Raw genomic sequence first — 14663 nt, 5'->3', positions numbered from 1 at the left:
TCCGGTTGTTGGAGTCACTACACGAGAATATTACGGTGCATGTACATTTTGGTCAGGTTGGGAAGCTCTCAGAATGCCTGGCTGTAGAGAAGGGGGTCCGCCAGGGCTGTGTCCTTGCCCCAATTCTTTTTAATTTGTATGTCTATGTCAAGTCTTGCTTCCCATTTAGGGTCCTTTACCAATATTGATGTCCCCCGGTGTGGTGGCAGGAGACTGCCAGTGCTCAGCTATGCTCAAGACGCTGTTCTCCTGGCAAAGAAACCTAGATATCTACAGACACTGTTGGACTAGGCGGCACACTCGAGCTTAGCACACTCTCTGGCTTCTTTAGCACGATGATGCATTGCAAAACCTTAGCATCAGGGCCTTCTGTTCCAAAGTCTCTTTGAATTCAAAGTCCCTTATTTCAGATTTATAGGCACAACAATGGACCGAGATCAGAAGGGTAGCAAACAGCAATTTAGCAAATTCAAAAAGACATTTATTCTCATACAATGTCCATGTTCAATGGTGGTAAACAAACCAATACATTAAAAACCAAATTTCCAATTCATCTGTAATGGTTCTCCTTCCATTTCAGTCTATTCCCTCAGGCGTACTCATACATACATGCATGCATTTGCAATATTCATTCACTGTAGATTTTCTATGTCGGCCTTGTGGCATACATGGCCTCTTTCTACTTGTTCAGTAATTATGCTACACCCCATAAATATACTGGTGTGTCTTCCTATTACATAACAAATGTTAGAGTGTGTTAAGCCTGAGTATGCCGCCTTGTCCCCTGCTGAAAACATGGGGAAGGGAAGCCAACATCTGGAACATCCTGACATTTCTTGAACACTTTTCTTGTATAACATTGTTTCCCACCACACTATATTTGTATGTAGAAGCAAGGATTGGCAATAGGTGTATTAGTTAAGGCCCTTTCATTTTGAAAGACTGAACTAGGACTGCGTTATTATTATTTGATTGTCCTAGCTTGCTCTAATCTTTACATTTAGGATTATATGGGCGTTTTTCAAACCCAATTGAAGTTCAATAAACACCCTTGAACTGTCTTACTGCTTGATACCTTCCTTAAGTATGGTGTCAGGGGTGGGGATGCGACTCAACAAATTGGGGAACCCTAAAATTCCAGAAGCTTAGTCATAGAGCCTCAGATGCCTCTATCGCCACAAAAGACTCCATAGGCTTTGATATCTGTAGCAGCAGAGGAGCTACTAGCCCTCCAGAGAAAAGAGGAATGATTCCCATAGACTTAGTCCCGGTACCCCCTGCACGGTGTTATACAAGATTGGCTCCACAATCTGTGCTGGCCTGGACGTTTGGTCTAGATGCCCTACCGGGGCGTCATAGATCCTGACTCCAAGAAGACATAAAGGTTCTCCTACAGAACCATGGTGAAATTCCATTTGAAGTACATGATGGGGACAAAATTGAACAGGGAATTCTTGAAAGGGCTCTATTTCCCGGTTTTATAGAGCGTGAACCAGACAAAACGGAAAGAGGTACCTTAGGCTTTGGAGAAGCTGATGAACCATCTACCACCGAGGCAAAGAGGGAAGAAGAACCTACCATCATTCCCGATCTAGCCTTCATCCAGAAAAATTATCCAGCACTCGTAGAGGCTTTCTTACAGGTGATTCCTGAAGGGGAAGGGTTAGAGAAGTCCCTTTTTCTTCCTATTACTGTATAAAAAGGGAAACCTCTAAAGAAGGCCTAACTAAAACTCAGTTGGTAATTCCCAAAATCCATCAGAAGATTGTGCTAGAGATTGCACATTCTCATTTGACAGGGGGACATTTAGGACAGTCTAAGACCCAGACACACATCAGTGGGAGGTTTTACTGGCCAGGTATCCATGTTGACATAAAGAACTTCATTCAGACCTGTGAAATCTGTCAAGAAATCAGTACACATTTTCCCTTGCCTGCCCCTCTGAACCCTTTACCAATAATAGAAGTCAATTTCTCCCGAATTGGACTGGATATCATTGGACCGTTGGAAACCTCTAGGCTGGGTAACAAATATTCCCTTGTAATCGATGATTATGCTACCCAAATAACCAGAGGCATTAAACATGCGGAACAACACAACTCAACAAATCTTAAACATATATTGCAATATTCTTCGAGGGTTGGTTTCCCCATGGAAATTCTAACGGATCAGGGATCCAATTTTATGAGCAAACTCATGGATGAAGTCAAGGATTTGCTCCATATTTCCACCTTAAGAACCTCAGTTTACTGGCCCCGGACTGATTTGTAGAAGAATTTAACAAAACATTTAAGATGATCCTATGAAAGTTGGTAGACAAGGACGGGAAAGACTGGGATCGTACGATTCCCTGGACCCTATTTGCAGTAAGAAAGACCCCTCAGGCGTGCACCAGATTCTCTTTCGAACTAATTTATGGTAGAGAACCAAGAGATGTCCTAGACATGCTGGGGGAGGCCTGGGAAGAAAGAAGAGGCACCTATTCCCCTCTCACAAACAGCTACCTGATTGCGAGAGCATATGAAGCGTATTCAAAATCTAGTGTATATTCACATGGAAAAAGCCCTATTGGGGTTACGAAACTGGGCCCTGCAGGTAACACCCCAGTGTCACATCATACTGTGCATACTCCTGCTGGAGCTGGACTGCTTTTATTTATTTGTAAAGACGGCTTGGAACCCAACACTCCCTGCCGAGCCACTGTTAAGCGCCACTTGGCAGGGAGATCTGTGTTGTCTTCTGCAATTAAGCATGGATTGCTGCAGACAAAGTGTCTGTACAGGTAATGGGCAGGGGGGGCGGAGCGGTATGCGGCTATAGTCCTGCGCATGTCCCATAAGAGGTGGGAATGGTGAATGATTGGAAGGAGTAGGCTGCTTAAAGCTGCATGCTCTGGGGGATGACGACAAACTAATGATGGTCATTTTAATCCATTTCATTTTCTTTCACTGTGTTTTCATCAGTCTTGACAATACGGTGGAGTGGAGGAAAGAAAGGACAGAGGTATGGGGTTTGAATTGGGGGGTGATTTATGGGGTGTAGGGCTGTAGTAAAAGGGGACGGGGCAGGGGGTGAGTAGAAGGGAGCGGGCAGTAGAAACATACTATGCAACTACACAGATGATTCCGACACCCTCAACAAGATCTATTCTACAATGCAGGCCTGGATGGCAGCTAACCATCTATCTCAACAGTGACAAAACAGAAATCTTAATTGTTGGCCCACCAAATGCCCTCAAATCTCTTATCAATACCCAGCCTTCCGGATTGACAACTGCTCAATCCCGGTCTCAACTACAGTCAGGACTCTAGGAGTCTACCTCGACTCCTCTCTCGCTATAACCAGACAAGTAAATGCCATTGCCTCTTCAGCAGCTTATGCCAACAAGGTCCTCAATGCCGCCAGACCCTTCCTCTCAAAAAGTAATTGCCTTACCATTGCCCGTGCAATCATTGGCTGCAAGACTGATTACTGTAATGCCCTATTCACAGGCAGCTCCTCTGCAAACATCCACAAACTTTAGATCATACAAAACAACACCCTGAGAGCAGCCCTCAATATCCCGAAAAGAGAGTACATCTCCAAAGCCAGGAGAGAAGCGCACTGGCTACCCATCCAGGAGCGTATCACCTTTAAAACACTCTCCCTTCTCTACAAGTGCCTCTCCAATACAGCATCCCCTTACCTCTCCCACAAAATCACCAACATTCACTCCACAAGACCCACTAGGGCCCCTTACACTGATTGACTAATCATCCCCAAAGTAAAGAGATGTAAAGCCGGAGGCTCAAGTTTCCCTTACCTTGCTGTGAAACTCTGGAACGACGCCCCACCCCCACTTTGAGGGCTGAGAAGATCTTCCCTAAAGCTCTTAAAACTCAGCTCTTCTCCTAACCAGTAACTCACTGACTCACCAGTTAAAAATCCTTCAACACCTCTGTATTGTATGTTAACATGTATGACAATGTCCTCTATGAAAGTAACTGTGGTACCCTTTGTAAATGTACCTATGCCACCCCCTGCCTGCTACACGACTTTACTTGTTGTAAGGCATCATTTAACTACTTGACTTGTACCTATAACAGTGCCTCAATGCCTCAGGTTTGTATCTGCGCTATACAAATGAAATAAATAAATAGTTCCACTGCTTTTTTTTTTACTCTTCTAACACTGACCAAAACTGAGAAGGGAGTTGGTGTCACATGAAACCGATCATCATCGCTGCAATACATGAGGAGGAGCTGGAACCATTATGGGCAAAGCTATCACAATGACCCACTAAGCAATTAGTGGGACAATTAGTCTACAGCACCAGTATACAAAGTGGGAGAAATGTGATGCGGAGGGTGCTTGCCAGAGTGCAAGTTTTGTTTGAGTGTGAAGGAGAAATTAGCAGTGAGTCAGAACCTGTATTGGCCGAGCTAAAGAGTCCAGCCCGAACGACGGGGGGACAGAACCAGATTGAAAAGACTGCTTGAAGCCTGTACCCAAAGGCTGGCAGGAGTCAGTCCTTGAGAAGAACTACCAGGCAGAAGTCAACTGTATGTTCTACACAAAATGTGTTGAGCCAGCAACAAGGTCACCAACCCCATACACAGGTGTGTGTATTATCTATTACATCTTACAGAAGGGCAAAATCAAGACAAACACGGAGGCAAAGGCAAGGGTAAAGACAGTGTGCAGGGGAAATTTAAAGTCCTGGTTACTGTAGTTTATCTTTGCCCTAGGAAGTAGCCCAGGTAGTTTATTAATTTATGTATCTATATAGAGCCGAAAACCTGTGGGCACCAGGGTGCAAATTTACACGATTGTATGAACAAATAGGACGGGACAGCGGGTGGGGGGCAGGGGAAAAAGACCACATCAGATCCTATAGGTAAAGAAACACCTAAAAAGTAAGGTTTTTAGAGACCGACAAAAACACCTTTGTTGGGCAGAAGAAGGACCTGCCCAGACCATTAGTGTGTTTAAAGTTGGGGCAGCTGACCAATGCCAGGCTTGATGAGCGTAAGGTTCTTTTTGGCTCATAAAAGGACACTAGGGTTTTTAGGTATGCTTTGGTTTTCCCATGTAGATATCTATGAACAATGATAGCTGCCTTGAATTGTATGCCGGCTAGCACAAGGAGACAATGCAGCGCGTGTCTGCTGGTGCAAAAGTGTTCTCTCCCAGATATCCCTTCTATGATACGAATAGTATCATTCTGGACGATTTGAGGTTTTCGGAGGCATTTTATTATTTGCATCAATCAGTAGGGCATTGCAGTAACCCAGCCTAAACAATACGATTGCTCTTGCTATGGTTATGCAATTGGTCTCTGAGATGAAAGGTCTTATATTTTTTAATAGGCAAAGGTAATATTGGCCATTTCTGGTGACCGGGTTAACGTGGGCTTCAGCGCGCAGGAAAGATTCAAGGTAAGTACCTAAGGTCTTAACTTTTCCTAGGACTGGAATACTGCAGTGCTGGATTTTGAAACTCAGATAATAGGAGTTACATTTTGCCCTAGCCTGAGGGGACCCAAAAACTCAGCAGTTCTGTCTTTCATCCATTTAGGCACATCCAGTTGTTGGTCTTCCATGATTCGATCATGCTGTATGTGCATTGGAGGTTGGCTGCGTCAAGGTCATAGTCTCCAATGATCTCCAGGATCAGCTGAGTGTCATCAGCATAGTTGGTAAAAAAAAAGACCCCCATTTCCTTGAGGAAGCTACAGAGAGGTCTAATGTACAGATTATAAAGGGTAGGGAACATACAGGCTCCGTGCGGCACACCACAATTGATGGGGGCCAATTTAGATGACACATCGCCCCACCAGACTCAGGACATCTGATGTCCTGAAAGGACTGGACCCACTCAATCGCTTCCTGTGGGCAGTTTCCTAGATCTCCCACGGTATAGAATAGGCGCTCGTGATGGAGGAGGTTGAACGCTGCCGACAAGTCTAATAAGACTAATAATCCGGTCTTCTCTTTATCCATGATCTCCAACAATTGTGTCTGGAGGTCAAGGAGGGTGGTTTCTGTTCTGTGATCTGATCGAAACCCAGACTGCCTGTTATGTAGAATAATACAAGACGCTTCCACAAAGGCTTGAAGCTGTGACGTTGCCACTTTCTCTAAGATCTTCAAGACAAAGTTAGAGTTGGTAATTGGTCTTGAAGTGTTAGTGTCATTCGGGTTGTTAGGGAGAATTCTCTGTTAAGGCTAATTTCTCAAACCTAGCGAGTCCCCCAGCAGCTTTGCTGGATTTTTGGGGTTTATTTTTTTCTCCTGCTAAGAGTGAGACTCTGTTTTCTCCCACTCTTAGACATGATTTGAGATATCCTTTGACTTTGAATTTGTTTGATGGGCTATGGGGTCTTTTACTCCATAGGGCTTCATGTGTTTTTGGTATGTGTGTTACACAGCACCCTCCGTGACGTAACACAAGGGTGTCATAGTGACCCCCAAACATAGACTCCAACCCTGGGACTGACTACTGTCTCCCAGGTCATGTAAAGTCACCATTGGCTTTACTAGTTCTAAATTGTGAACGGAACCAGTACAAACCATCATATTGTGGGCGTACTGGTAGGGGCAATTCGATTGCCCCTGGGTCTGTTGTTCGAGGGGGCACTGTCCAGTCCCCCCTGAGCGAGTTTTGGCTGGTGGCAGTGGATACTACTTTTTATATTCAACCGCGAATATATTCCTATGGGATTTTCCCATTGTTCGAGGCTAATACTTTTTAACATAGCCTCAAACATACCGCCGGTTTATTTATTTAATATGAATTCACCGGTTGGTATTTTTTGCCAGAACTCGGTTCCAAAATGGCATTTGTGTTCGCTTCTGTGACTCCAACCCAAGTCGAGCCCTTTGTTCCACTTTTTGGCGGGCTTCTCCACAGAAGCCTCCAAAAGTGGTGCTACTTTGTCTGGGTACCACAGGGGGTGTTGGAGGGGGTTTAGGCACCCTGCACTGAGTTGCCTCGGCAACTCAAGTCGCACTCTTGTGTGATTGGCCCAGTGGTGAGCCGCCCGGCTCACCACTTAGCATGTTTGAGTGACAGCTAGGACTGATGAATGGGGGTTTTCTGCATAAAAGCAGGGCTTTGGCGACTGGGACTTCAGACGTCACCACAGGACCAAAGAATCCGAAGAGGGAGAAGCTGCGCCGACCTGCAACGACGACACCACCGGTGGAGCCCTGTTGCACCGACTCACCACTTCTTCCAACGACAGAGGAGATCTTCATCCCGAAGAGTCTTCTTCCTTTGACTGGTGGGGATAACCAGTTTGCCCGCCTTTTCGCCCTCCTGGATCATCTCGTGGCTGCCTTGCCTGTCCCAAGCACCCCGGCAACCGGGATACCACATTTTACCACTACCGCAAATAAAAGGGTAGTACCTTTTTACCGGAGAACTCCGCGGCTGGTTTCTTCCCTGGCAGTGCAACGACCTTCAGCTTTCCTCCAAGTCGAGATCTTCTCTTCCTCTGGACGACGCCGTGACTTGCACCCGCTGCCAGGAACAACAGCCCCCACTGGAGGATTCTCTCCACTTTCAAGGTACTGTGTCCGCCTGGCCTCCCTCGCAACGGTCTGTGTGGGGTGTCTCGTAAATCCTCAATTTACCACTTGGGTTGGCCCTAGGCTGGCTAACTTAACTTTTCTGAGCTGAACTGATTCCTTTTTAAACCCCCTGCAAGACTTTCCAAGTCTTTTAAACTGTGTGATCTTGGGCACATTGGTGTTCTACTCTCTCCAAGAGGGAGCCTGGCCTCTGAACTTTTTGCTCACAAGTAGACTTTGACTTTCCTGCCTTGCTGAGTGCTCCTAAAGTATTGTGTGCTGTTTAGAATTTCTGCCTTTTCTCTCCCTTTTTCTTAACTTATTGGAGTGCCATCTTTAGTTAAGCGCTCACCTCTGTCTGGAAATAAGTGGTGTTAACTAAGACTTGTCTAATAAGGAATAAGGGATGTATATATATTAATAGTGACTGTGTTTTTGAACTTACTTATAATAATAGTGCTAGAGTGTTTCTAAGTGTGTCTTTAAATAAATAATTATATACTTGATACCAAAAGCTCTGGTCAGTGTTTGCTTGTGCTACTGTGTTTTGGTACCTATCTTGTATACTCTATATACTGTCTAACTCTTCTTGAGAGAAGTCTGGCTGCTCAGCCACAGCTACCAGGTAAATATGGGTGGTACACACTGCTAACAATTGGGTTTAATGCCAACACCTGTAGTCTTAAACCTTTTGCAGTGGTCCCTAAGTGAACTGCACAGGTTTCTGCCTAACACTGGTGGCAGCGGAGGGATTGTATTGAGTATACATTTTAGTGTGCTTATAGATACCTTAGTGCAACTAACCACAAAGCTTAGCACTAAAAAAGTTATTTTCTAAACCTGTCAACTATGGAAAGTTCTAGTCAAGAGTCCCTTGCTACAAAAACTGCTGATTGTTTAAGAGTTCTCTGTAAGCATAAGAATCTCCCGACTAAAGGCAAGAAAATGGAGCTAATAGAAAGGTTGTTAGCAAACCAAAGTCTGGATGGTGGTTCAGAGGAACCTACCACTCCAGCAAATGTAGATAACAGCAATGATATTGATGTTTATGCTAGTATTGATAACTTTGAGTCAGAAGCAGAAGAGGAGGGTGAAGATGATATAGTTGTCTCCCCTGGGCCTCTACCTGCCCTGCCAGCTGTACCTACTGGACCCTTACCAGGTCCCACACTTAGTCCTCAATATCTGGAACTAGAGAAAATGAAACTTGAATTGGAGTTTAAGAGACTTAATACTCAAGCAGAACAAAGACACCAAGAACTGAATCAAGAACTAAGGCTCAGGTAAATGGAGCTCAAACATGAGTTAGAGATGAAAAAATAGTCTGTGGAAAATGCTTCTCTCTCCGGATCCTCTAGGAGTTCCAGTCCCAAAAGACCCCGGATGCCTAAAGAGCTTGTGGGTATATATGAGCCTAAGTTGGATGTGTTGGATTGGTTGAGTTTGTTTGAGTATAATCATGGGCTCCAGGACATAACAGGAATTGTGTTGCTTACCTGGTTGTTCTCTAGGCTCCCCCTGTTGCATCTGATGTTTTAATGGAGTTGGGGGAGGAGGATAGGAAGGATTATGAATGTGTGAAGCTAGCTTTGATAGCTAGATTTGGGAAGACCCCTTCCCAGTACCTTAAGAGGTTTAGGACCCTCAAAAAGCATGATGGTACCCCTTGGGCTACCTGGGTGAGTGAAAGTTTGAAGAACTTAGAGGGATGGATTAGGGGTTACAAGGTGAACACTTATGAGGGAATGAAGAATCTTGTGATGTTGGAGTCAATTCATGATGCCTGCTCTCCTGAGCTCAGACAGCACTTGGCTGATTCAAAGGAATTAGATTCCACAAAACTAGCTAAGGCTGCTGACCTATGGGTTGCCAACCGGGCTACTCACAAGGACTCTGGGGTAACTCAGAAAAAGGATGAGGAGAAACAGCCAAAAAAGGACTCCAAAGAGAATTCTAATAATTCCAATCCCAAAGAGGGCCCCAAACCAAACAATAAGGGTAAGCCACAAGGGAAACCAAATCAGAGTAGTGTACCTTCTGGTGGTAAACCAGAAGGAGGTCAGAGCAAGCCACCATTCCAGAAAGCATTTGGTAAATGCTATGTCTGTAGCTCGCCTGACCATGTAAAAGGAGATCCCAGATGTAAGGGTAAACCTTCAGGGGTCCAGCTTGTCTCCTTAGCCTTCGCTCCAGAGGAGGAAGCACAAATGGCAAGTGGAAACTTTCTGTTACTGGCTGATGAACCCATTGGAGTCTCAGCTAGTGTTTCTTTAGTGTCTCTGGGGTTGTGGGAACAACAGAATTTAGATGTATATAATTCTATCCCAGATAATACTAAAGAGTATTATAAGGACAGTGTCCAGGTGAATGGTCAGGAGACACCTGCCATTAGGGACACTGGGGCCAGCATAACTGTGATGGATAAATCATTTTTTCAGGCAGAGGATGTTGCTAAGGCACCCAAACGCCTTACCAAGTTAGCTGGAGGGCCTGTGCAGATGCTTCCCCAATTACCAGTTCTCATCCAGTGTAATGACATGACTGTGAAGATACCTGTCAGCATACAAAGTGAGGTACCAGGAAGGGTTCTGTTGGGTATTGACCTGACGACTCTTAGAGTAGTGTCACATACCCCCATACCTCCTAGTAAAAGGTTACAGGAGCTCACCATACCTGCAAGGGAGAGAACCATGAGAGGTACTCCCAAGGAGATGATGAAGAAGGACATCACTCCTACTCCACTGGAGTTCGAACTTGCTATCTCTGAACAACAAGAAGCAAAGGGGAAACCCAAGACTTTTAGGAAACAGCCAGCAGCAAGCACTCCAGTGCTTCCAACAAGGACTTCCCCATGGTTGTCCAAAGTTACACCTGTAACTCCACCTCCAGCTGAGGCTGAGAGGGAGGTACAACCCTGTGTGCTTGAGCTAGACTCTGAAGAGGAGCTAGTGGAAGGTCAAGAACTCATTGGAGATCTGGATCCTGTTGACCATCCTGAGCTGCAGTCTTTACTGGCAGAAGGTGGACCCAACAGGGCAGACTTCAGTAAGGGACAGAGAGAATGTCCAACTCTGGAAGGTCTTCGTCAACAGGCAGCTTCTCAGGCTGATGGGCAAGAGCCTGGGAAGTATAGGTTGCACTGGGAAGATGGCCTCTTCTACAGTGAACCGACTGAGTCTGCACCTGGAGACTACAAGCGGCTTGTAGTACCTCAAGAAAACAGACAAACAGTTCTTGCAACTGGGCCATGAGATTCCTTTGGCTGGTTACTTGAGTTTCAAGAAGACCCAGGAAAGGCTCTCACTCTACTTTTATTGGCCAAAATGGGGGCTGAGGTAGATAGGTTTTGCAAGAGCTGCCACACCTACCAAACTTCTGCTAAGGTTGGTTCCAAGAATGTGGCACCTTTAGTGCCTTTCCCAGTTGTGGGAGTCCCATTTGAGAGGGTAGGGATTGACATTGCTGGTCCCCTTGATCCCCCAACCTCCTCAGGCAACATGTTTATCCTTCTTGTAGTAGACCATGCTACTAGGTACCATGAGGCAATTCCTATGAGGACTGTTACAGCTCACGCTGTGGCTAAGGCCCTCCTTGGTATTTTTACCAGGGTTGGGTTTCCTAAGGAAGTAATCTCTGACAGGGGGTCAAATTTTATGTCCCACTACATGAAAGCCATGTGGAAAACCTGTGGAGTTACTTACAAGTTCTCTACCGCCTACCACCCTCAGACAAACGAGTTGGTAGAAAGGTTCAACAGCACCATGAAGACCATGACAGGTGTTTTAGAAGATCCCCTTAAAAGAAAGTGGGACCTTCTATTGCCATGCCTTCTCTTTGCTTATAGAGAAGTCCCTCAGGAGGGAGTAGGTTATTATCCCTTTGAACTTCTTTATGGCCATCCAGTCAGAGGTCCATTGGCCCTGATTAAGGAGGGGTTGGAGAGTGCTCCTTCCCCCAAGCCAGTCAGAGTGACTGTCTATGTGATAGGTCTCTGGAGGAGAATGTCACAAATGATGGCAGAAGCTAGTGATAACCTGAAAGCTGGGCAAGCATTGGCATGACCAAAAGGCTAACATGGTTGAGTTCACTCAAGACCAGCTAGTTCTAGTTATGATCCCAACAAGGCAGAGGGCCTTGCAAGATAAATGGATGGGACCCTTCAAGGTTGTGGGTAAACTTGGAGAGGTGAACTATCTGGTGGACTTGGGCAATCCCAAGGAGGCTCCCAGAGTCTTCCACACCAACAGACTAAAGGCGTATGTCTCCAGGCCTGAAGTAGGAGCGCCTTGCTTCTAGCTTCAACAAAAGAGGAAGAAGAGAGTGAAGCTCTCCCTGATCTCCTCGGAGGCTTACCCTTGGATGAAAAGATTGAAGGAGTAAATCTCTCTTCAAATCTGACACCTGAGCAACAAGAAGAGTGCAACTCTATGTTAAATCAGTTTGCCTCTCTGTTGTCACTTTCACCAGGCTTGACCCCTTGGGGACAGCATGATATACTCACTGGTGACTGTCTGCCAGTCAAAAGCAGAGGATATAGAATGTCAGAAAATGTAAGGACCCACATCAAAGGGGAGGTCAAGAAGATGCTTGATCTCGCGGTAATAGAGCCCTCTACTAGTCCATGGTCTAGCCCAGTTGTGTTAGTACCAAAGGCACGATCCAAAGAATTGAGATTCTGTGTGGATTATAGAGCTCTTAATGCAGTCACCAAGACTGATGCCCACCCTTTGCCAAGGACAGATGAGTTGGTGGATAGACTTGGTTCCGCCAAGTTCCTCAGCACATTTGACCTTACGTCAGGCTACTGGCAAACAGCCCTGACAGACCATGCCAAGGAGAAAACTGCATTTTCTACCCCAGTTGGCTTATACCAATTTAAGGTTATGCCTTTTGGATTGGAAAATGCACATGCAACATTCCAAAGGATGGTAAATCAGGTTCTGGCTGGGATGGAGGACTTCTGCATGGCATACTTGGATGACATTGCAGTATTCAGCCAATCCTGGGAAGAGCATGTTAACCACCTAGGACATGTTTTGCAGGCTCTTGGACAGGCCAATCTGACCATAAAGGCAAGTAAATGCCAGATTGGTCAGAGTAAGGTGGTCTACCTTGGGCATGAGGTAGGAGGTGGTGAAATAAGGCCTTTGCTCAGTAAGATTCAAGCTGTGCAAAATTGGACAACACCTACTACTCAAACCCAGGTGAGAGCCTTCCTATGCCTCACTGGGTATTACAGGAATTTCATAGAGAACTATGGGACCATAGCTTCTCCACTGAATGTACTCTCCTCTCCAAAATTCCCTAAGAAGGTCAAATGGAATGAGGAGTGCAATCAGGCCTTTGAAAATCTGAAGAAAGCTCTATGCCAAGCACCAGTATTGAGAGCTCCTGACTATCACCAAACTTTAATTGTGCAGACAGATGCTTCTAATGTAGGTATAGGTGCAGTCCTTAGCCAACTGGATGAGAAAGGTAGGGAGCACCCCTTTTGCTTCATCAGCAGAAAGCTGAAGGATCCTGAGACAAGGTGGGCAACAATTGAAAGAGAATGTTTTGCTATTGTGTGGGCACTGAAGAAGTTTAGGCCATACTTGTATGGTTCTACTTTTGTCATTCAGACTGCCCACCAACCCTTGAGATGGTTGATGCAAATGAAGGGGGAAAACCCAAAACTACTGAGATGGTCAATCTGCCTGCAAGGGTTTGATTTCACCATTGAGCACAGGTCAGGGTGACACCACCAAAATGCTGATGGTCTCTCTGGGATGTATGTCATTGACTAGAGGTATGAGATTCATCCAGGAGTGGATTAAATCCTCCTGTCCCTTAGTCTGGGGGGTGGGTGGGGGTGAGTGTTAGGGAGAATTCTGTTAAGGCTAATTTCCCAAACCCAGCGAGTCCCCCAGCAGCTTTGCTGGATTTTTGGGGTTTATTTTTTTCTCCTGCTAAGAGTGAGACTCTGTTTTCTCCCACTCTTAGACATGATTTGAGATATCCTTTGACTTTGAATGTGTTTGATGGGCTATGGGGTCTTTTACTCCATAGGGCTTCATGTGCTTTTGGTATGTGTGTTACACAGCACCCTCCGTGCCGTAACACAGGGGTGTCATAGTGACCCCCAAACATAGACTTCGTACCCTGGAACTGACTACTGTCTCCCAGGGCATGTAAAGTCACCATTGGCTTTACTAGTCCTAAATTGTGAACAGAACCAGTACAAACCATCATATTGTGGGGGTACTGGTAGGGGCAATTCGATTGCCCCTGGGTCTGTTGTTCGAGGGGGCACTGTCCAGTCCCCCCTAAGCGAGTTTTGGCTGGTGGCAGTGGATACTACTTTTTATATTCAACCGCAAATATATTCCTATGGGATTTTCCCATTGTTCGAGGCTAATACTTTTTAACATAGCCTCAAACATACCGCCGATTTATTTATTTAATATTAATTCACCGGTTGGTATTTTTTGCCAGAACTCGGTTCCAAAATGGCATTTGTGTTCGTTTCTGTGACTCCAACCCAAGTCGAGCCCTTTGTTCCACTTTTTGGCAGGCTTCTCCAGAGAAGCCTCCAAAAGTGGTGCCACTCTGTCTGGGTACCACAGGGGGTGCGGGAGGGGGTTTAGGCACCCTGGACTGAGTTGCCTCTGCAACTCAAGTCGCACTCTTGTGTGATTGGCCCAGTGGTGAGCCGCCCGGCTCACCACTTAGCATGTTTGAGTGACAGCTAGGCTGATGAATGGGGGTTTTCTGCATAAAAGCAGGGCTTTGGGGACTGGGACTTCAGACGTCACCACAGGACCAAAGAATCCGAAGAGGGAGAAGCTGAGCCGACCTGCAACGACGACACCACCGGTGGAGCCCTGTTGAACTGAACCAACTCACCACTTCTTCCAACGACAGAGGAGATCTTCATCCCGAAGAGTCTTCTTCCTTTGACTGGTGGGGATAATCAGTGTGCCTGCCTTTTCGCCTTCCCGGATCTTCTCGTGGCCGCCTTGCCTGTGCCAAGCACCCCGGCAACCGGGATACCACGTTTTACCACTACCGTGAATAAAAGGGTAGTACCTTTTTAACTCCGCGGCTAGTTTCTTCCCTGGCAGTGCAACG

The 14663-nt window shown here is 45.9% G+C and overlaps 1 protein-coding gene across 1 annotated transcript in view; it reads right to left on the bottom strand.

The window, feature by feature from the left end:
• Window positions 1-14663, bottom strand: part of C9orf72 (C9orf72-SMCR8 complex subunit) — a 467428-nt gene that overhangs the window by 66924 nt on the left and 385841 nt on the right. The window lies entirely within an intron of this gene.

This window comes from Ambystoma mexicanum, chromosome 6q, assembly GCF_040938575.1.
Source record: "Ambystoma mexicanum isolate Mex_15411 chromosome 6q, UKY_AmexF1_1, whole genome shotgun sequence".
In the NCBI taxonomy this organism is placed as follows: Eukaryota; Metazoa; Chordata; class Amphibia; order Caudata; family Ambystomatidae; genus Ambystoma; species Ambystoma mexicanum.
This window is presented reverse-complemented; position numbering and strand designations above follow the sequence as displayed.